The 22,011-nt window shown below is 42.3% G+C and overlaps 1 pseudogene; it reads right to left on the bottom strand.

The window, feature by feature from the left end:
- Window positions 1-303: 303 nt before the first annotated feature.
- Window positions 304-21,643, bottom strand: LOC128570239 (ran-binding protein 6-like; annotated as a pseudogene).
- Window positions 21,644-22,011: the final 368 nt, after the last annotated feature.

The raw sequence follows: 22,011 nt of genomic DNA, 5'->3' as shown, positions 1-22,011 counted from the left end.
ATCCCTATATTAAAGGTAAGTCTCCCTCTCACCAAGCCCCGGTGAGAGCCAAGGTCTCCTGAGCAGGAGGGTCACAGAGTTGGAGGAGCAGTGATTCTGCTCCCAGGGATAGAGGCGATGACATCATGCACTGTTATAAGAGTTGTCACTATTGCCATTTTCTATTTTTTTTTTTTATCACCAAGGTCTGTGTTTAGAAGATAAAACATGCAAGTAAACAGAAGGCTGTAACACTGACTAATCTTGGAGTAACAGAGGAAAGAAATATAAACGGTTTAGCAGGACAAAAACAGTTCTCTCATTTATAATGAAATCCATTTGCAACACTTATTTGTAGTTACTTTTATGGTAAATGATATTCAAGCAATACTAATGTGCTCAAGCAAAATTTAGTAATTCCTGTAAGGCTTTCTGCTGTTCATCATCAAGCTGGGATATGCATTCCAACCATAATTCTTCAGAAATCTGTACCTGATGCACAACATTAGCTAAGCATTTGGTACAAGGATCTTTATAGTTAATAGTCTCATTAATTTTTCCTTCTGCAATTATGCTGATTATTTTGAGAAGATTAGAATTATTTGGACCAAATACAACAGGGTGGTTACTTTCAATTAAGTCACAGAGAAAACTCAAAGTCTGAATAGCTTCCTCTTTATCTTCATGCAGTGGAAGCCATGATAACCAGTGTGGAAGAACTTCATCTACGTTTACACAGTTAGGCTTGAATTTCAAAATCTTCCCTATTGCTGAGATACAGTTCTCTGTAGCAATGACTTTTTTTGGTTTTGGAATTTGCACACTTAATAACTTTTACCAGCAATGGAACAGCTTCTGAACATGAACGATAATCATCTGCACCAAACTGGGCCATAACTCCTAGGCCATAACTCCTAGGCCATAAGCAGCAGCTTGCCTAACTTCAGGGTTGTTATCTCGCATATTAAGCAGCATTGGCCACCGAAAATATTCTACATATTTAATGAGGTTGGACTGCAGTGCTCCATGATGTCATCAAATATGCACAATCCCCACTGTCTGTCTGGCCATGGCCTACTTAAACAAATTAATTTCCATTAATTTACAATTAATGGAAGTAGCTGTTCAAACCATGGCAAAATCTTTTCCTTACAAGTACTAAATAATGAGTGCAAAATATCTGATACTTTGGTAAGAATATATACATCGCATTCATCTTCATCTTGCAGAGACATCTCACCTTGTTGATCATAGTTTTCTTCTTGTCTTTTAACCTGTTGCAATTCTTGGTTTTTAAAGTGCCCTTCAGGTTTTGCTTTCAATATGCTTCCCAGTTCTTCCAAGTGTTCATCATTAAGGCAATCATCTCCCATTACTTCAATGGACTTTGCAAAAGAATTCATTATTTCTGAGAGTACATCTGTATCTGGTTCAGTACCAATAGCCTTGATTAAGGGATCACATATAAATTGCCACATTTGTCCAAGATATTCTGAGCCATGAATTTTTCCACATTCCAAGAGAAAAGGCATAGACTCTGCTGCTGCCACTCGAACATTGTCATGGAAATAAAATTTCAGTAAAGGAACCATCAGCTTCACAACTTGTTCAGTATATTCCATAAATCCTTCCCTTAATTCCTTAGCATAGTAAACCAACATCTGGCAAGCAGTTGCTTCCTGAAGTTTTAATTCCAAAACTTTGCTGGTCTCCAAGATTTACAAATTGCCAGCTATCATCATCACTCATATTCTCTAGATCTTGTGTATCTAAGAGAGCAATATCAGGTTTAGCTGAAGCAGTCTTAATAAGAGTTTGATAACCAATGGAAGATATTGTTGAAAATCTTTTTCCAAGAATTTTACACATTCTAGCCCGTGCCAAAACCATGTAAGAGGTCTGAGGGTCGTCATTTTCCATATTGCTTAAGTCTGATTGTGTCAACAATAGCTGCATCACATTTGATGAATCTTGCATGATTTTTTCCTTCCCAACAGCAAGCTCAAGGAAGGAAGTGAAGAAGAAGAAAACACACATGAGGAGGAACAAACAAGAAAATTTTGTCAACATGGCTAATGCAGGGGAAGGAAGCTCAACATGGCTAATGCAGGGGAAGGAAGTGAAGAAGAAGAAAACACACATGAGGAGGAACAAACAAGGAAATTTTGTCAACATGAAAAGTCACAACAGGTCTCCACCACCAAATGATCCTGAGGCAGCTGCCAAAGAAAATCCCATCTAAAAAGAAGTGAGGGAATATACAGAAAGGTTATTTGGATTATGGATGGCAAAAATGATGAAGGGAATTGCAGACAAAGTGGAAAACCACCAAAAGGAAATACAAAAATTGACCCAGGAAAAGAACAAAACACATGATGAAATTTGAAAAGATACATCACTGCTCAAGGAATTGAAGAAGTCAGTCAGAGAAAGTAAAGATACAGTAGAAACTATCAATAACAGATTAGATGGGATGAAGCAAGAATCTCAGAAATACAGGATAAAGCTCTTGTGTGAACTCAGGCATTTAGTGGGGCAGAAAAGAAGATTGTAAAAGCAGAACAATTTTCTAAGAATTATGGGGCTAGTGGTCATAAAATTATTGGTATAGTGGTCAAACATATCAATGATAGACATCCCAGAAGGGGAAGATCAACCCAAAGGAATAGAAGTCTTATTGGAGGATATGATAACTTAAAATTTTGTGAGCATCACCAAAGATTGGCAAGCATCATCACATTCATTTTAGATGCATATCAAACTCTGGTTTATCTCAATAGAAACAGACATCTCCTAGAGACATTGGCATGATCCTGGTCAAGGTCAAAATGAAAATCCTGCAAGAAGCTAGGAGTAAGCATCAATTGACCTACATTGGCAGACCCATTATGGTGACAGCGAAATTTTCAGCTGAAACTTTTTAAGCTAGAAGATGTTGATCAATTACCTTTACCCTTCTTAAACAAGGAAATTTTCAGCCCAGGAATCTGTACCTTACTAAACTATGCTTCAAATCCAATGAAGAAATAAAATCTGTTACTGATACCAAACTATGCCAGCCACAACAAGACAAGCTCTACAGAAATATTCAGACCAATTCTCTGAACTTACCATCACAATGGATCTCCAGCAAAGTAGACACCAAGAAAATAAAGAACAAAACATAAGTTCTACAGTGGAACAAGGGATAAAACTAAGCAAAAGACTTTCAACAAATGAGTAGAACTCTACATACTTACCAATTGTCTCAATAGATGGGAATGGCTTGAATTTCCCACCAAGAAAGCACAGGATGGACTGGATAAAAAGTACAATCCAAAGTATATTCTATCTCTAGGAGTAACACATCTAACATCAAAAGACAAAGCAAGACTCATACTCAAGGCTTATAAAACAATATTTCAGGCAAATGGAAAACAAAAGAAAGAAGATGTCACAATTTTATTTTAGTTTTAGATACAATTGGATTTCAAGCAATTAAAGTAAAGATAGACAAAGATGGGCATTATGATGTAAACCTTAATGATGTAAACTCATTAAGGAACCAATATATCAAGAGACATTTCAATTCTAAATATATATTCATGCAATGTAGGTATAAGCATATTTTTGAAACAAACCCTTAATGGTCTGAGCAAGATCAATATGTATGATATTAAACAACACCATAAGTGCTGTGGACTTTAACATCTCTCAGACATAATCAGACAGATGCTCTAAACAGAACATAAAGAAAGAAACAAGGGACAGAAATGCAACCCTAGAACAATTGGAATCAAGAGACATGAACACAGCCTATTATCCCCAAACTAATGAGTATGTGTTCTTCTTGTCAGCCTGTAGGTCATCCTGCAAATTTCATCATATCCTAAGACACATATCGGACCTCAACAGATTGAGAAAAATTGAAATTATACTTTGTAACTTTTCAGACCACAAGGGAATCAAGGTAGAACAACTCCTTCAACAAACACCTTCATTACCACACAAAGCCATAGAAACTAAACAACTTTATGAGGATTAAAAATTTGGATTGGGGAATAGATTAAGAAGTAAATTATTAGATTCCTGAAACATAACAATAATGAACCCACAAGCTACCCCAAACCATGGGATATTGTGAAAGCAGTCCTAAGAGGGAAATTTATCACATTAGATCCCTATATCAAAAGACAGAAAGAGCTCACATCAACAATTTAAGGACTCATCTCAAGAAAATGGAAAAGGAAAAGCAATCCAGTCCCAAACCTAGTGGAAGAACAGAAATAAGCAAAATTAAGTCAGAAATAAATGAATTTGAAAACCAAAGAATCATTCAGAAAAGTACTGAAATAAAAAGTATGTTGTTTGAGAAGGTTAACAAAATTGATAAACCTTTGGCCAGACTAACTAGAAATAGATAAGATTTCTAGTAACCTCAACCAAAAATGAAAAAGTGGACATAATAACTAATATCACAAGAGGTCATTTCTGATGTCTACAACAAATTCCGTGCCAAGACATTTGACAACGTGGAGTAATGGAACAATACTTGAATTACACGTCCTCCTTTGAGAAAGCTATAGATCTCTTGAATATCAAGCATTGAAATTGAAGAAGCTATAAAAAACCTCCCAACAAAGAAAATCCATTGGCCAGATAGCTTCACATCAGAATTCTACCAAAACTTCAAAGAAGAGCTTGTATCTATACTGCAGAACCTATTCCCAAACACTGAAAAGGAAGGAATACATTCTATGAAACAAACATCACCCTGATACCATAACCAGAAAAAAAATCCAACTAAAAAAGAACTACAAACCAATTTCACTAATAAATATTGATTCAAAAGTACTCAATAAAGTTCTAACAAATAGATTTCAGTTACTGATTAAAGCAAATACACATTATGATCCAGAAGGCTTTATCCCAGTGATGCAAGTTTGTGTTTAACATAAGCAAATCCAACAATGTAATTTACCACATAAAAAGAAAGGACAATAAATACCATACGATCCTCCCATGAGTTTCAGAGAAAAACATTTGACAAAATCAGCATCTTTTCTAACAACAACACTTTAAAAAATAGGCATAGGTGGCACATTTCTTAAACCAATTGAAGCCATCTATGACAAACCCACAGTCAATATTATACTGAATGGAGTAAAACTGAAAGCTTTTCCACTTAGAACTGGAAGCAGACAAGGATGTCCTCTGTCACCACTACTATTCAACATAGTTATGGAAGTTTAGCCAAAGCAATCAGCCAAGGGAAAGATATTACAGGCATCTAAATGGGGGAAGAAGAGGTCAAACTCTGTTTGCTGATGATAGGATCTTATGCTGAGAAAACCCCTGAGACTCATCCACAAGTCTTCTAGAAGTGATCAAGAAATATAGTAATATGGTAAAATCAATGTGCATAAATCAATAGCCTTTGTTATATGCCAATTTCAATCAAGCTGAGAAGCAAATCAAGGACACAATACCCTTTACAGTAGCTTCAAAGAACATAAAACATTTGTCAATGTCACCATCAACAAAGGAGGTGAACCATCTTTACAAAAGAAATTGTGAAACCCTAAGGAAAGAAATAGCAGAAAACTTTAACAAATGGAAGAACATACCATACTCTTAGCAGAGAAGAATCAACACTATTAAAATGTCTACCCTACCCAAAGTAGACTACAGGTTTGATGCAATTCCCATTAAAATACCAAACCATACTATGAAGAACTTGAAAAAAAAAAAGTGCTCTGTTTTGTATGGAATCAGAAAAATCTTGTATATCAAAAACAATAGTAACACAAACAAAGCCCATGGAATCACTCCACCAGACTTCAGTTATAGTCTTAAGTCCACAGTGATCAATGCAGCATCGTTATTTGCATAAGAAAAGAGACATACACATATGAAACAGGTTAGAAAATGTAGAGATGCAACTGGCCTCTTCAATACCATCTGATCTTTCATAAACCAAACAAAAGCGTACACTAGGGCAGTGGTTCTCAACCTTCCTAATGCCGTGGCCCTTTAATACAGTTCCTGTGGGTCATGATCCACAGGTTGAGAACTGCTGCAGTAGGGGAAAAAATTCCCTATTCAATACATGGTGCTAGGTGAATTGGATAACTACATATAAAACCCTGAAACTGAATCTGCACTTTTCATCATGGAAAAACTATGGTGTGCATTGGCTAAAAGATTTCAATCTAAGACACAAAACAATAAAAATCCTAGAGGAAAGCATGGGAAAATCTCTTGATGATGTGGGCCTCGGGAAAGATATTATGAAGAAGAATTCACTAGGAATTGTAACAACAACAAAAATAAATAAATGAGTTTTAATTAAGATAAAAAATCTTCTGCACAGCTCAGGATATGACAATTAATGAAAATAGATATTCTTCAGAAGTGGAAAAGATATTTGTATGTCATGAATCTGACAAAGATGTGCTAAGTAGAATCTTCAGAGAATTCAAATTAATCAACAAAAAAGAGTAAGCACTCCCATCTACCATATGTCTCTCTGTCAGAGTAAGAGACATGAAGAACACATTCACTGGAGAAGCCAGAAGAATGGCTAACAAACATATGAAAAAACACCCATCATTCCTAATTATCAGAGAAATGCAAATCAAAACCACCCTGAGATAACACCTAATCCCAGAGAGAGTAGATCACATCACAAAGTCTGAAAGCATCAGATGATGGCAAGGACATGGAAAGAAGGGTGCAATTTGACCCTCATGGTGGGACTGCAAACTAATATAGCCTCTTTGGAAAGGAGTATGGAGAATCCTCAAATAACCAAAAATAGACCTCCCATTTGATCCCATAATCCCATTTCTAGGCATGCATCTAGAAGAAAATAATCCTTTTATCATAGTAGATTTGCACTAGATTGTTTATTGTAGCTCAACATACAATTAATCAGGATGTAGAAACAATATAAATGCCCACCAACCCAGGAATGGATTAAGAAACTATGGTATATGTATACCATGGAATACTATTCAGGCATTAAAAAAAAAAAAAAAAACATGAAATTTTTGTCTTTTGTGTTGACCCAGATGGCGTTGAAGCACATTCTTCTTACATCCTTTTGGAAAGATGTTTGGAGAACACTTAGGGAACTAAAAGCAGACCTGATGTTTGATCATGCAATTCCTCTACTAGGAATATAACCAGATGACCAAAAATAATTTTGCAACAAAGATATTTACCCCAGAAAGTTTATCGCAGCCCAATTCATAATTTCCAAGTCATGGAAGGAGCCCAAGTGCCCATTGACTAATGAATGGATTAGCAAATTGTGGTCTATGTATACCATGGAATATTATGTAGCCAGGAAACAGATAGAGACTTTACATCTTTTGTGTTTACCTGGATGGAGCTGGAGCATATTCTTCTTAGTAAAGTATCTCAAGAATGGAATAAAAAGTATCCAATGTACTCAATACTATTATGAAACCAATATATAATCACCCACAGTTTCATACAAATGAAAAACACAACTGTAGTCCAGAATGAAGGAGGGAAGAAGTGAGAGAGGGAAGGGATGGAGGGAGGCTAAGAGGAGAGAGGGTATTGGTGTTACCTCACATATTGTGCACAATGCAAGGTATACGTCAAAACTATTCAGAGTAGAGTATAAATGTCTAACACAACAAATAAGTAAGTGAGGTGAAGTTTGTGTTAACCAGTTTAATGTAAGCATTCCAAATTGTACATAAAATTATGTACATAATTGTACATAAATTGTACATTGTACCCCATCAATGCATTAATGTACACAGTTATGATTTAATAAAAAAATAGAATTGAAAACAATAAAAATTTTATAATTAAGTATCATAAGAATGGAAAAGGAAGTATCTAATGTACTCAATACTAATAATAAGCCAGTACATGATCTAATACAGGCCAACACAAACAAAATACTCAAAGTAATTCTAGTAGGGGGAGGGGAGTGAGGCGAGTAGGGAGGAGCATTGTGCTCCCAAGTGGTGGGCATGATGTAAAAGGTAGGCATATGGGGCAAACCTCCTGAGTGTGGGACACAACTACAACAGGGACCATACCTAACTAAAGCAAACCTTGTAACCTAAGAAATTCTACCTTCATACTGATCTGAAATTAAACATAAAATGAAATATCAAAAAAAAGAGTTTTGCATTTACCAAAATGCATTCAATAAATCCTTCATAAACATCATTGGTTTTTACACAAGCATCTTATGTGCTTTGTTTGGGGGGTTATTGTATCAATCACTGCTCCCCACTGATTTTCTGATGTTAGGATTTGTACAAAAGACCTCTGCAAACGGAACAGTGTGTTCCGTTCTCTCATTGCAGGTGCACTCCAGGAAAATGTCAGTTGTACAGATCTTCATATCAATTTCTTGCTGTGGAAAAATCTAAGTCATACAAAATTTGGACTTGCTTGCTATTATCAGGAGATCTTCCTGTTTCCAGCTGCCTACTGGAGACAGGCATTGGGGCGTGGAGCAAGCAACGGTGCATTAAAGAACTGTGACCTTGGATTGTTGTCTCTAGGAAACCTGAGTTTTTAGATGGCAGGGACTGTGTGCATGAGGTTTGGCAGGGATCTAGGGATAACACCATATGCATCAAATCTTAGTGTGGTTGTCTGAGTGTGTGCATTCCCTGTAAACATTTGTACCTACCCGCACTGCGCAATACAAGTGTCATATTCCTTAAAGGAAAACTTCCATCACCAAATCCCACTTTCCATAAATCCACTCAGTTGTCCCTCAGCAAAGGCACATCTAAGTTTGTGTATTTCACCAGCAAATCCCACTTTCCCTAAATCCACTCAGTCGTCCCTCAGCACAGGCACATCTGACGTCCGGTTTACTGTTGTCACCCCTTCCATGCAGAGATGAATGGCTCAAGGTGTTGACCTAAGAAGAGGAACATGTGAACTCAGTTCCAGTCACACTGTTGATGCTCTGGGACATTGAACTGAAATCAACACCCATCTGTAGGGTGGAGCACTTACCAACGTGTCAAGGAATTCCAAGTGCACACCTGGATGTGTTATGGTCCACAGACATCCCAACAGTGTCCATCAACATAAAGTGACAGTAGTGATCACAACTCGCAGAGTAGCAAAAGTTACATTGAACAGCACACTTAGGGAAGATTATTGGTGTAAAGAGCACATAGAGAGATCTCAGGATTCTGATCAGCAGACAGATTCTGAGAACTGAGAGGCCCACATAGGACCCGTAGGTCAGCATCTGGTAATGCTGAGGTCATTCCTCAACACTTGGGTAAAGCAGAGACAAAGAAGGGACATATTGTTTGTTTGTTTGTTTTTTAATAAATGATTATCACAAGGCTCAGAAACGCTCAATTCCAGCAGTTCACAAATTCTGAGGTTACTTCTAAATGAGCACTCACAGGACAACATGGTTATCAGCCTGGTGCCCAAATGAGATTTCCTAGATGAACTGTCCTACAGACCTGGTTAGAGGGTCAGAATTCACCACACTCTGAACTCCACATTGCACTGTCCCTCTGCCAGAGCCTGATGTGAGCATGAGCAGCAACTCACCAATGGACACACGCCGAGTATTGAACAAGAGGTCCAGAGGGAAAAGTGTCACAGGATCAGTGGTGGTTATGTCTAAATGATAGAAGAATTCACCATTTTCTAATCTTTTTCATTTTATTACTTATAACAATGATTAACAAAGAAATACCAGTGAATACATTACCCAGAATTGAATGCTGTCCCCAGGAAAGGTGACCTGTAGCAGGTGTAAGTCTTCTAGAAGAGCTGAGCTGACCTAGACAGGAGCAGCACAGGTGCATCCAGAGGCAGAAAGGATCCTGGCAAGTGTCAGTAAGGTAGAGACATGTAACTTCCCTTCCCTATGGGCAGGGGGAGCCAGAGACCCTGTCATTGAACACACAGGTGACATTCCAGGGCATCTAGTGTTTAGATAGATTAGTCCACATTGGTTAGGTGGTCTTCACCCAGACAGCAAAGGCTTTGTTTTTCATGTCTTTCCTGGTCCTCTCATTGGTCTTTCCTCTCATTCCACGTCCACATCAAGCACTGTCCACTAAATAACTCATGACCAACCCCTGGCAAGGCATTGACAGTCACTCTGTCTCCTAGAGCCATCTGACAACATGGGATAAGATCACTGGGCAGATGACAAGATTTCATCCATGACCAAGGTCAGGCTACCTGTCTTTGTGTGAAATTGAAATATTGCTATCTTGGTTTTTCCTTTCCAATTAAAATAAAAAATGGGAAAACCCAAATATTGTTTGTATAGATGTCATATATGTTTTCTGTGGTGGGTGAAATTTTGACTGAGACTGTGTTAATGACTAAGACCTGGTTCAAGGATTTGAGACACCATTAAAAATTGCAGCTTCAATGCAGACTGTTCTAGTGAGACTCCTCCTTAGCAACATTTTTCTCTCTTTGGAAAATGTTTCTGTAATTGCCAATCAAAATGGACTTCAGAGATACATCTTCCACAAAAACTGTGTGTCTTTGGGCAACAATGAGTTTGCTCTGTTCTTGGTTTTTGGTTCCCTCACCCTCACCACTGTTTCCTTTTTTAATATCACCAAGTCAAGGAAAACCTTGTGCAAACAGGACACAGAATGGTGTAATGTTCATGCTAATGTATTTTTTTTTTAATAATTACTGGTGGCCTCAGGATTCAGGAGACAGGGTACATATTCTGAGTGCTCTCACTCACTGAAGAATAAGTTATATTATTAGAAAGCTTGAAGTGTCCATGTTGGCTTTCCAGGGAGAAGAGGATCTGATGTTAATGATAGAAGCTGATTTTCCAAACAACGATTTGTTGTGTCCCCTGTGCCCTGTGTTGCAGCTGCTCCGATCCTGTCTGGGGACTGTTGGCAGGACCACACTCTTCTCTCTGTTTAAAAGTGCGTCCAAAATTCTAGAAGAAAGTGTAGAGAAAACTGTGAACAAATTGGCTCAGAAAAGATTTTATGAACATGACCCCATGTTAAGTGCAGCAAGACTAATAATAAATAAATGAAATATGATCAAGTTAAAAGCTTCTGCAAAGCTAAGTGTACTACAACTAAAGCAGACAGCATTCAGAAGGGGAGAAGGTATTTGCATGCTATAAATCAGACAAAGGGCTGATAACTAGAATCTACAGAGAAGTATCCCATTTATAATTGGGCAAGAAACAGAAATGTCTCTGAATATAATGGACCAATGGCCAATAAACACATGAAAAAAATGCTCATTGTCCTTAATCATCATAGAAATTCCATCAAAACCACTCTGAGGTATCACTTAACTCCAGTGAGATTAGCCTACAGCATAGAATCCCAAATCTGCAGATACTAGAGTGGATGTTCACAAAAGGGAACACTTCTGCACTGCTGATGGCATTCCAAATTAGTACAGCCTCTATGGATGGAAGGAAGTGTAAATAATTCTCAAAAAATAAAAACTGACTTTCCATTTGATACTGCAATCCAATGAGTAGGTCTCTACCCAGAAGAAAAAGTCATTTTACCACAAGGACTTTTACACTAAAATGTTTATTGCAGCTCAGTTCACAATCACCACGACATAGAAGAAACCCAAGTGCCCGTCAGCCCATGAATGGATTGACAGACTGTGGTATATACACCATGGACTATATCAGCCATAAGAAAAGATGGAGATTTTACATCTTTTGTGTTTGCATGGATGGAATTGAAACATATTTCTCTTAGTAAATTATCTCAAGGATGGAAAAAAAATACCAATGTACTGCACACTAAGATGAAACCAATATATAAACAACTACATGTCTACATGAAAGAACAACACAAGTGTAGTCTAGTCAGAGAGGGGGGCAGATGGCAGAATCTTACTTAATGTGCACAGGAGGTGTTCAGAATGGCCCCTGGGTGAAGGGGTCAAATACAACTTCAAATTTATCTCAGAAATTAAAACAAAGTAATCTCAACATTTGTACCCTCATATCAATCTAAAATTTAAAAAAAAGGGAAAGTGCACCCTCTGCAGGGAGTCCCTCTGACCGTCCTCACTGCTGTGGTGTCCCAGGCCTCAGGGAGAGTCTGACTCTGACCCTGAGCCCAGGACGTGCCCACAAGTGAATGATTGGATCAGAGCAGCCAACTATTCTGCCAGGAGACTCCAGGAGATCTTTGGATCTTTAGAGGTGTGCTATTCTGTGTGGTCAACAAGAGACAGTTGTCTCTGTGTGTTTTAATTATTTAAAATAAATAAGCTTAGAAAAATCCACAATTTCATTACACTAGCCACATGTCCAGTGCCCCATAGTGACATAGAGAGCAGTTCTGTCCCCACAGCAGGCTCTCTGGGCAGCCTGGCACAGGGAGTGTTGGTTAAAGTCCTCTGACTGTGTGCGTGAGAGTTAGAATGTCAGGATGGTGAGACTGGAGTTAAGAGCTGTGATGATCCGATGGAAATGGGGAAGTGAGAAGATGCAAGCGGATCCTCTCCCTTGATGGTTTGCAACTGTGAGCCCTGTCTTGTTGAAGACCTCTGACTCCACAGAGCCTAGGGAGGTTCTGAGAACCTTCAGGATGCAGGGAGATGTTATAGGTATTAAAGATGCAAGTACCCAGGTGAGGGCAGGGTGACCAGGTGTGATCTGGCTGACCTCACTGGTCAATAGTCGTAAATGATACTAATGGGGATCATTAGGAGGGATGGGAGAGTCAGTCCCTTGGGTAACCTGCTGGCTCCTGTTTGTGTCTCTGCAGAGTGGACCTATGACATCAAGTACATCTCCAGTGACAAGGAGGAAGACCCTGCAGGTAGGGACAACGTCTGAGCCAGGTCCCCAGGAGAAAGGGGTCCTGGGAGGGGCTGTGTCACTTCTGCTGCTTTGGACACTGAGGCAGGTGCATGAAATTCTAAGGGAAAATTATGTGACCTTTTCACACTGTAATGACAGGAAAATAAGAGCTAGTGTGTGTATTGGCATGGAGCATGCTGATTGTAGCTTCTTTTCTTGCTTTATCAGTGAATGATAATCTTTCCTATCAGAGTTGCTTTTTCTTGTCTGCCTCTCCTAAGTATGATAGCCTTCAGCTTTCATTGGTTCCCAGCACTTGGGAGGTGTGCATGAGGGATTATGGTTTGAATGTTTGATGTTGACCCTCACTGGAAAACACCTCCCAGGAAGCACCACCCTCCCCAGTACTAGCTGAGCCTGGAGCCAGGGAGGGAGGGAAACAGGAAGGGGAGGCAGTGCCAGGCACAGGGAACAGTGGGGACAGTGGCTGCCCTGGAGGGACAGAATAGCACAGGCATCCATCCCTGGTTATATTTACAAAAATTCAACTATTTAAGGGGTCCTGGAGATCCACAGGCCATTTCTCACTGCATAGGTGAAGTTATGAGTCTCTGAGATAAGTCTGCAGAGACTGGAAGACTTGACTTATGTCATTGGCTATCAAATACCAGCAGCAGTTAGGTCCACATTCTTACCTGAAATCTAACTCTATCTCTCATTTCCCCAAGGCCACCAGATTGTAGTTACTGCTCTGGCCCACACAGAGGCAGGGTCCTCAGATGAGGAGGAGGAGAGCAGCCTGAGGAGTCTATTTCCTATTTGCATCTCTTTTGTCCTATTCTATTTCCCACACACCAGCTCCTCCTGGTGGCTCTTCCCCACTCCCTCTTTCCCTTTTTCCGTCTCTCCCTGCAGGATCTGGTCTTATCAGGCAGTTGATGTACTTGTATTCTTTTTTTTTTTTTTTGAGACAGAGTCTCAAGCTGTTGCCCTGGGCAGAGTGCTGTGGCTTTACTGCTCACAGCAACCTCAAACTCATAGGTTTAAGCAATTCTCTTGCCTCAGCCTCCCAAGCAGCTGGGACTACAGGCACCTGCCACAATGCCTGGCAATTTTTTTTTGTAGTTGTCATTGTCGTTTGGCAGGCCTGGGCTGGGTTCGAACCTGCCAGCTGTGGTGTATGTGGCTGGCACCCTGGCCACTGAGCTACGGGCACTGAGCCAGATGTACTTGCATCTTTAAGACCTATAACATCTCCCTGCATCCTGAGGAGCCTGCTGGGTCCTGCACACCCACCCAGAGAGCCCCTTCCCCCTCGCTGTCCCTCCCCAGTGGTCCCTGCCCCTGTCTGTGCTGCACACTCCTGAACCGACGCCTGACAAGCCCGTGATGTGCAGGGCTCAGCTGGGCTTCAGGGGTCTGCAGCTGGCACAGGGTTGGGAGCTTGAGTAAGATAGGAGGCCACAGGACAAGGTCCAGCTCACTGCTGGTCTGCCCCAAGTCAGCTAATGTAGGTCCAGATATTTCATTTGTAATTGCTTGTATTAAGAATTATCTTTAGAGATGTTTTATATCTAATGTTGAATTTCATTTCTTTCAACAATATTACAGTTTTTCTATAAAAACTTCATATAAAATGAAATTTATATGTAGAAAAGGAACAAAAGACAGGTAGTTCATAATAATTTATTATAAGGCAATAACCCTGATGAGCACCAGAAAGGTCCCACCCTCTCGTATCACCCTCATTGGGACTTATTGGTACAAATAACAGCAAATCTGGTCCTTGTGATATATCACATTCTACATCTTTCTTGGCATTTTTTTTTGTCTGAAGTTTCTTCGTTCCTCTGCAAGAGACCAGGGAAATAATATCACTTAAGGGCTTCCCTGTCAAGGTGGCACGCCATGGTCTTTTGTACCTGCACATGAATTGTGCTGAAGGTGAGAGTCACAGTTCAAAGTTCCCTTTCTTCACTTTCTTAAAGGCACCACTGCCTTTTTTTAGGCACAAACTGCTCTCAGAAATGTAAAGGGAATTATTGTCTTTTCCTTCTACATCATTTGTACCTGTTTGTCAATTAGAGCTCCAAATGCCTCAGTTTACAGACTCAGAGACCAGAAATTACAATTTTCCTTCATTGATTTGGGTCATTATTACCCACACAATTAATCTCTATTAGTATCATTTACAATTATTGACTGAGTACCTACTATGTGCCAGCTACTGCCCTGGTGCTTGGGAATATTTTGTAAAACAGACACAAAATATTTTACCACTTGTAGCTGAGGTCCAGTTTCCTGAGATGGGAATTAATCCACCTGCATATTAAACAAGTAACTGAGACAGAACAGCAGAAGGTGTTCATTTCCATGGTGAACAGAAACACAGCAGGGACAGGACTCAGGACAGCACAGGGCGTCTGTGTCTTAGGCCGACTGAGAATTTGATGAGGCTTCAGTGAATTTTCTCCTCCCTGACACACAGGAGCATTTTCAGCAAGAAGGCAACATGACCCACAATTCACACCACCCATCCTCCTCTTTCCACACTGCTTCCTAGGAGGTGAGGGGGCGTTAGTGGACAGAGGGACCTGGGGAGGAAACAGCCACAGTGTTTAAACCCTCAGCTTCTCCCCCCAGTGACTGTGCAGCTGTGACCTCCTATGAGGCTCTGTCCTCTCCAGTTCTCTAAGTCTGCAGGATGACAAGGGTCCTCCCCACAGAAAGATGGTACAGCAGCACCATTTCCCTCCGACAAATATCAGGTTCTAGCTGATGTTCTCTACGTTTATAATTAAGAGTAAAATTATACATTAGATCATTCTCAGATCACCAGAACAATGCAGGAACCTCCACATGTTTATATGTAAGTAGGTCAGGACATCAACGTTCCAGATTACACTTTATGTTGGAATGAGTCTTATGCCTCATGGCCATGGCATCCAGGCACTTCCCGGGCTTGCACCTTCCTGCGGCCCCTGGACTGGGAGGCCTGATGCTGGAGGTAGCCTTGGCCTCTCATGCTCCCTGACCTCCATCCTCAACAGCACCAGCCCCCTCTTTTCCCAGCTGCTGCACCATGGCCTTGGGGAAGCATCAGAGACACATTGAGAGGGAGTGCCTCGGACCTGGACAGTGATGAACACCCAGGTTTTACTTATAATTCTCAGGAATAGTGCAGCTGTGGAAGTGAATTAGAGGCTGCTAATTGTTGGCTGCAGGGAACTATGTACCTTACGACCAAGGGCATGACACAGGTGGAGGAAAGGAGGAAAACGCCCTCTGTCCAGCAGAACGGTCTGTGAGAGCGGGAGAAGGTGGCCTTGAGTTGTTTCCTCTCTGCTGGGCTGAGTGTGTGTCATTTTGTTTATGATTTTTTTGTTGTTGTTATTGTTTCTTTCCTGTGGTTGATTTTGCTGGAGGTGTTAATACAGTTTTACTTTTCCCCTTCTTGACTCCAAAGAAGTCCCTGGGGATGAAGAGACCTCTTTGGTGAGACACGGCTTTTTGGGTGACAGAGAAGTCATCACCGCAGAAGCAAGGGTGGGGCTGCCGGGACGCTCAGCTGAAGGGTCTCATTGCCACTCTGGGTTACTGTGGTGTGGACGGTCCAGCATCCTAGCTGGAACAGCCTCCTCTCTCTGGGAGCTTTGCTGTGTGATGATCAGCTGCCTTTCGACTTGGCCAGGCTGCAGGTAATGCACCATTTGCCTACTGTTCACCCTCATTGTGGTGGAGCCGTGCAAAAGGACTAACACACTTGGTGTGTTAGAGACACAGTTGCAACTTTTGACTTTCTTTCGGGGACACAGTCTTCCCAAACCTCAATGCCAGGGAGATGATCTCAGGAGTTTGTGCTGGAGCCTGGCTGGGCAGCACCTTCCCTGTCTCTCAGGCACGTCCATTTTCACATCAGACTGTTACTGAGGGTCCTTGAAACTCCAGGAATGAAGAGAAGGGACTTTTATTACTAAAGCAGAGAGGAAGTTAGAAAGTAATCAGTATGCACCGATTAATAATAATAATAATAATGATAACACTTTGAATTGGTGCCTAGTATGAGAGTCGATTTACGTTCCTCACCAAACTTCTCACGTATGGCTGCTTCTTTCAGGTTGTCATGTGCCCACTGTGAGATGTGACAGTGGTGGCCTGTTTTGAAGTATTTAATTACTGGCATTGTTTACTGAGAGAATTTTATAGCTCACTTAGGCATCTAATTTCACACAACATCTGCTATCGATGTCACTGAGTTAAGTATTTGGAAAAGACAGAAGAAAGCAAATGGAGAAAATAAAAATATGTATAATTCATTGCTATGGAGGCACAAAAGAGATTTGCCTGGACAGTCAACACCTTAGATGCTGTCGTACTGGCAATCCAATGTGTGCCGTATTTTGCCAAGTATCCTGGGCCGTCGCATCTGCCATCACCACCTGTGATCATTTTCTTCCTCTTTTGCACTAAATAATCAATTACAAGGTTCTGGGTTTTTCTCTGCTTACTCATTTATTGCTGGCTCAAGACCTTGCTTCCAATAGTGCCAGAATGAAGGCTCGAGAGTGTCCTTCCTCAGAGGTCAGGGCAGACAACTCATGGGTCACCAACAGGTCTCAGAACTGATATGGTCATTGACAATGTGTGTGAATGTCTGCTTTGAAAATGTTAGAAAGGTGTAAAAACTCACAGAGCTCAATGCTGCTGCAGTTTTGAGGCTGAGCCAGGCTCTCTCTGGGCTATCCCTGGAAATGGTAAGTGTCACAAACTTTCTAGAGAGCAATTTGGCACATGCATCTCTATCATTTAACCCGGTATCTCCTGCACGGTGAGGCTATCCTAAGAAAATGGTCAGCATCTGACGTATCCTAGCAGCTCGGATGTGGTGGACTGAAGTTGTAAAGAAGGATTTGCACAAAGGGATTCATTATGGAATTAAATGAATGCATAATGAAATGCCCCCATCAAACAAAACCATGGAAAGGTTCAGTCAAAAGGAACCACTAAATTAGAACAATAACAGAGCATTACGTGATCAAGACTGACGTTTACTGAGTTTCTAATGTGATAATAACACTGCTAAAATGTTAAGTGAAAAAAAAAAAGGAATATAAAAGTATGTACCTTATGACCTTAACACAGATGCCTGGAAAAGAGCAGAGTGGTAAAATTACAGGTGATTTTAAACCTATTCTTTATATCTATTTTTCAAATAGATAACATTTTTTGTAATGAAAACATGTTATAAAGGTGTGTGTTAATGACAAACTTATTTTAAATATACATGAAGAAAGTAATATTCTTCAAAAAGATTCTGTTACTCTGGACAATATATAAAAATACCATTTCCTCTCTATTATTTTCATACCTACCCCCCTTATTAACACATGCTGGGATTTCTTCAGCATCTTCCCTAAAGAGAAGGCAGGCACCTTCTTTGATGGTCCTTGGGGTACACATGTGGCCTTAGTTATAGGTAAGACAAATATGAAACATTGGGCACACTGACTATCTTTTTTTTTTTTTTACATATAGGTTCTTGCTCCCAGGGTGGGGTGTGGTGACACCATCACAGCTCACTGCAAAGTCAAACTCCTGGACTCAAGTGATCCTCCTGCCTCAGCTGGGACTACAGACGCACACCCTGATGCCATGACATGTGGATAATTTTTCTATTTTTTGTAGACACAAAGTCTTGCTTTTGCTCAGGCTGGTCTCAAACTCCTGGCCTCAAGGGATCCTCCTGTTTTGACCATCCAGAGTGTTAGGATTACAGGTGTGAGTCTCCACACCTGGTCCATATCTTAATGGTATATGATGGGGTTGCATGTACACTCCAGGTCTGGGTGGTGCAGCAGAGCTATTTAAAGACACCCTTGGTATAAGGTAACTGGGGACTGAGGAGACCCTTGAGGTAGGCTGTGTTTCACTCTAGATCTGAGATGCCGAACATGTGATCTGTGGACATCGCCTGGAAGCTTGTTATAAGTGCTGAATGTAGGACCAGCCAGACCTACTGGATCTGAATCTGGGGACAATAAGATCCCCAGCTGGGTCCTGGACACATGCAAGCTTCAGAAGTGCTGCCACAGGAGGCACCTTGGGAAAGTGGATGACGGGATTTGGAACCCTGGGGAGAGTTCACACATTCACCAGCACCCATTTTGGGAAGGAGAGTTTGGTGGTCATGGTGAGTGAGTTTCTGTCGGTGGCAGGGAATAGACTTTACCCAATATTTGTTACCTGCACCAGCCCGTTGGGTTGATGTCAAATCAGAGCTTATTTTGTCAGCTGTGGAGAAGTGGGGTGGAGACCAGGGGGAGGCCTTGCGCCTGATGCCAAGCCAGCTGGGTGACCCCTTCAGCAGCGTGTGGCTCTAGAAGCCAGGGCAGCAGGGGTGAGCCCCTCAGAGGGTCCAGCAGCGCTGACAGTCTTTGACAGCCCTGCTTGCCTTAGAATGATGAATCAGCCTGTCTTTGCTTTTTTTCTAGAGAAAGAAATTGACAAATTGTGTCAATTTTAAGTTTTATGTTCTTCTCTGTTGTCAGTTAAGGGCAATCCCCTCTAATTTGAAGTCTCTTTCTAAATATCCTGTCAGCTGCCCACGTCTTTCTGACATCCTGTGAATAAACCCCCTGAGTTGGAAGGTGGGCTGGGTGGTTACAGATGTCTCTCTTCCCACCGCAAGCCTCTGACAAAGCTCAGTGGATTGAATTTAAAGGTTTGTTCTTTAGCTGAGACTAGCATATTTTTCTGTTTAGCTGTTAACACTTTTTTCTTTCATAACGACACTTTTTTTTTTAATAATGTTCTTGGCAAAAAGAGAAAAAAATTGGAAACCTGCGTGTGAGTGGATTAGATAGCTACTACCTTGCCTTCTTGTCATAGGCCTTTCTGAGGGACAGGGGCATTATAAAGAAGTGGCAGTTTCATCCTGGTGGAGATCTGATCCACTCTCTGAGCATAAACCATCATTCTGTGGGAGCAGAGGCAGGGTGTATCCTAGAAAGGGACAGAGTGTTAACCCCCCCACCCCCCAGGCCTATCGCCTCTCAGTGGAATTAGGGAAGGGACTCCTCCACTGTAAGCTGAGATTGGAAGATTTCCAACTTACATAAACAACCGCTACATGACACTGTAAACTGCATTTGCAGGGGAATCACTGCCCTGAGGTGTATGAGCAGCACTGGCCCAGACCATCCCCATCCACACCTGGTGGGAGCCCAGGCCCCTCTGGGAGAGCTGAGAAAATCCCAGGTCTGAGGGCTCAGGGCTTCAGCTTCCCGGGATGGTTCCAGTTCCGATGGCCTCAGCTTCCTGTACACAGCTGTCTCCTTCCCGCGCCCTCTTTCCCTGCTCTCTCTCCGACTGCCCCTGGGGTTTCACCTTCCCCTCCAGAGACCTATCAATGTCTTCTCCTCAGCACACGCAGTGCCCTCACGCACCTGTTGCCAGCTGTTTCGATAATAAAGTGTCACCCTGGCCCACTACTGTTAGCAAGAAATGAGATGTGACACCACGCCCTTGACAGTGACATAGTTGTAGATCAGGGACTCACAACTCCAGCTGAGCCGACCCTCTGATTAGCTGTTGTCACCTGGGCACAGCAGGGAGCTGGGGCCTGGAGCCTAGGAGCCCTGGGTCTGGACTTAACCCTCCTGTGCTCGGCAGAGCCAGCAGCTGTGTTTCCCCTGATGTTGTCCGGAGTGTGTGTGGCGAACCACACTCCAAACCTTGTCGGACTTAGCCCAGTGTGTGTGCTGGGTTCCTTCATCACACTGGCTGGGGTGCACCCCTGCAGACGTGCACGGAGACCTGGGTCTTTCCACATCTGAACTGCAGCTTTTGTGCTTTAATTTTCTCAGGTTGGAGTCTTTACCTGATACTCACACAGCTGGCCATGTGGGAAGGGTTCCTCATTCCTCAGTGTCCCTGTCACAGGGAATAATGTCACGCCACAGCACACTGCCCAGGGCACAAGTGCTTGGTGCTGAGACAGACCTGAGGAATCTGAGCTCACAGCTGCTGCTGACTTGGAGACATGCATTGCTCAGGTATACGGGACGCATCTGAGAGCTGCCTTTTGCTGTCTCCACCTTGTCAGGAGGGTGGGATTGCATTTTCCCCGAGTCTCCATTGTCCGTTGTGCTTGTGGCACAGACAGAAGCACACTTGACATTTCATTCCAGAATCATGGCATGTTCCAGAGATCCCGACAACCCAGGCCAATGGGTGTCAACAGTGACCTCCAGTACACCCCAGGGCCCATTTTGTTTGAGAATTGAGAGGGATTCAGGAAGTGCCTATCACACCCCAAGCTTGGCTGAGGTCTCCAGGGATAAAAACAGGAATAAATTCAGGAGAAATAAACATGGAAATAAATGCTTTGTGTGTAATTTGTAAACACATGTAAAAATGCCCCCAAAGGGAGAAGGGAACAAAGTGACTCTGCTTGGGTGATTCAGAGTTGGGGTAAAAGGCCCCTGAAGGTGGAAGGGGCAGCCTCCCCAGACCTCAGGGGCTTGAACTGGGAAGGTTACTTCTCATCTGAGGACTCGTCTGGAGGTGTCAGCAGGGCTCAGCTCCACACGGGTGTGGTGGTGGGAAGCAGTGCCACGAGATCCCCAGTGGACCCCCTCTTGTCTCTCCCACGTGTGCTGAGTAAGGGAGGGGGAGGAGGAGAATGGGCACTGGCCTGAAAGGGACGCATCTCCCACCCACGTCTCTGGTCAAAGCAAGTCAGGTGATGGATGCCACCTCAGAGCACGGGAAGTATGACCCCGCCACATGAGTACGACCTCAGCACATGGCCAGAAGGAAGAGGAGAAGCCTACTGACAGCCACAGACACAAGGCCTTCCAGCAGGAAGGACAGCATGCGGACACAGGAGACCCGTGCCTGGATTGGTGCTAGGCCAAGGTGGGTTGACACGTGTCCTGTAGGCCGCTGCCTCTGAGCACAGCACACAGCAGCTCTGTCTCAGCGCCGGTAGGGCCCTGGGTATGAGGGCAGAGGACAAAAATCACGGAGCGAGCAGGAGGAAGAATGACTCCCCCCATCATAAGCACTCTCCACGGGGCATCCTTGAGAGTCACAGCCGGCCCTTGTATGTCTTCCTGTCCCCAACCCTGTTGGGTTGTGGCTATGTCCTCACGGCTTGGACCCTGCCTGGCAGAACCTTGCCCAGCTGTGTGGGTGTTGAGGGTGGCTCAGGGACCAAGGGGCTGGCCTTGGAGACTGGCCCC

Source organism: Nycticebus coucang, chromosome 18 (assembly GCF_027406575.1).
Source record: "Nycticebus coucang isolate mNycCou1 chromosome 18, mNycCou1.pri, whole genome shotgun sequence".
In the NCBI taxonomy this organism is placed as follows: Eukaryota; Metazoa; Chordata; class Mammalia; order Primates; family Lorisidae; genus Nycticebus; species Nycticebus coucang.
The sequence above is the reverse complement of the archived record's forward strand: the minus strand, read 5'-3'. Positions and strand labels throughout refer to the sequence as shown.